Here is a 2,887-nt window from a genome sequence, read left to right on the forward strand (position 1 = left end):
TACTTACAAGTTTCAGAAAACGCGATGGAGAGGATACATGTTAGAGATACTGCCACGCAAACTGATAACACATACAAAGTATGTCGAGAGGACACGGAAAACAAACAACAACGCAGACCTTGTGCAGTTGTTTGATCGGAGCTGCAGCTGTGGTCGTTGCCGCACATCTGGAGCAGCGTCAAGGCTGATTTATGGTTCCGCGTTACAACAACGCACAGCCAACGGCGTAGGATACGCGGCGACGCACACCGTACCGTGTGCGTCTCTGCGTACCCTACGCCGTGGATTTAACGCAGAACCATAATTCAGGCTTCAGTCTTGATGGGACGGTCTCGGTGGTCTCACAACCCTGCAGATCCCTCCCCGCACAACCAGACCCCTTTATACTCAACACTTCATCACTGGCTTCCATCACTTGCTTTTCTCCACACTGATACAAATATTGTGCTTGATCTACTTAAAAAAAAACAAGTAAATTTTTTGCATGAGATTATTATGTAGATCAAGAAAGGCTAGTCTTTGTATAAACTACTTAATATTTTGTATGTAAATAATACATTTTGCGAGTACAGTCAACTTAATTGTGTTAAGTTCACTTTATTTACCAAAATTAAGTTGACTTTACTTGCAAATGAATTTTGTATATACTAAAAATTAAGTAGTTTATACAAAGACTAGTCTTTCTTGATCTACATAAAAATCTCATGCGAAAAAGTCACCTTAATTTTTTTAAAGTAGATCAAGCAAGATATTTTATACTGTGGTGTTCTACTTAAACAAATAAAGCATGTTTCATCTAAACGTTGGTCAATCTGCCCAATAGATTAAAATTGTTAAAAGAAAGGTAAATACAACAAGATCATTGCTTGTTGTTTGTGTGTAAATGAAAAGATTACCTTGGATTACATAAATACTCCTTGTTAAGGAAGAAATGCACAATGTCTTGTTTTTAGAACAAATGCAGATTAAGCTCATAAATAGATATATTCATGTAAAGCAATTTAATTGTTAATATCACAGATTTAAATATGTTATATTTACATGCGCTTAGATTTATTTTTTTCAGTGCATGTCCCATACAAGTTTAACAAGTATGCCGAGAGCTGAGAGCATTTATTTCAAACCTTGACATCGGACTTCATGGTGCTCATTATAAAAGGAGAGGATTACATTTCTTTTTTATGGGAACAGATTTGAGGAGCATACTTTTGCAAACTAAGCCATAACATGTCTCTTCAAATGCACATAAATGCATCTGGTCATAAAATACTGTGCAAAAGTCTTAGGCATCTTTGTCTTAATGATTTATAAAAGTATAAATGATTATCCATATATGAAAATACAGTGGTTATATTAGAGGTAGAGTTATTCATTAGTAGTTTGATAACCACCCACAATTTTAATGATCAACATGATTCATAGAAAATCCACAATCAACCGCACCAAAAAAAAACAATGTTCAAAAAAATTACTCTACAAGCAAATTAAATTATTATTAATTAAATGTCAGTATTTACTGTGACCGATATCAAGCCAAGCCCAGATTTAACACTTTTTAAAAAGATGTTTTCAGATATAATTTCAGTTTCCATTTGTTTGATGGGTTGGATAATTTTCTGTTTGTATGTTAAAAAGACAATAAAATACACATGGATGTCATTACAACCTTGGTAAAACACGATCATGGGTGCCTACGATGTTTGCGCAATACTGTAGTTGTATCTAAATTCTATTTAAGTACTCAGCACTGAGGGACATTCAAAAAATACTACTTTCATTAACATTTAGAAATGAGTCATCCCTGAAAGACGGTCAAGCAGAATGAGTATGTGGAGGGGGCAGGGCTGAAATGGAGAAGCATAAGGAGTGTGATGAAATTTCCTGTTTTTCCAAAAAAAAAAAAAAAGTAAGACAGCTGTGTGCTCTGAGCATGCTCCACTCTCAAGACATAAAGGGAAACAAGATATGCCTGTACTTTCAAACTCTTTCAGCTGCCTCTTATGAGTATGAATTGCAAAATTAAAGGGTGGAGAAGAAGACGATAACGTTGCAAGACAGACGGCAGCAGCAGAAGGAACAGAAAGAAAAAACAGGCACTTTTTTAAATATGAAACATATGCTTCTTTTTTTTTTTTCTAAAGAAACCACAGGGGTAAAACATTTCCTCTTTGGGCTGGATAAACTTCTGTTTTTCTGCGGCAGAAACACAACTTTTGCCTTGGTAGTCTAAACGCCACTGTTTCATGAAGACTTTCAGTTAAATAAATCCAGAAAAACTAATTTCAAGAGTGTATTATGTGAACTAATTATTTCTTCTCAGCTGAGGCTCAGCCTGAGATATAAAGGAGGTTGAGACCTAAAGAACCAGAAAATATAGCAACTCAGACCCAGCTTTTCTTTTTAAAAGCAGCACAAATGAGTTTACCTTTGAGTTTACTTAAAAATGTTTATTTTTACAGATCGAGCTATGTTAACAATAGGTTGCACTGCACACTGACTGCTGTGTCGTGCCAAAAGAAAACCTTTACATGGACAAAAGCAGCAAACATAGAGACAGACTGAGTTTTAATAAATCTTTCACAGAAAGTATTAACTCATAATTATTACAACAGTTTGGACACATGGTAATCTCTGCTTTCTTTTTCTCATTTTCTGAAAGTGAAATACTCCCTGAAAGATCAGTATTTCATTACAACCACAAGTATATGTATTAACATTACGACAGCATGTGTCATTTTAATCCCACAGGTATGTTAACAGTTTTAGATTCAATAAAAGGTTCATCCCTGATTAGTTTTCATTTAGGCAAAGTCAAAACCACGGTACAGAATCCAATCCCATGTACATACACCACATAGCTGAGTCAGACTCAAAACTAAAATTCTTC

Source organism: Cololabis saira, chromosome 2, assembly GCF_033807715.1.
Source record: "Cololabis saira isolate AMF1-May2022 chromosome 2, fColSai1.1, whole genome shotgun sequence".
Lineage (NCBI taxonomy): Eukaryota > Metazoa > Chordata > Actinopteri > Beloniformes > Belonidae > Cololabis > Cololabis saira.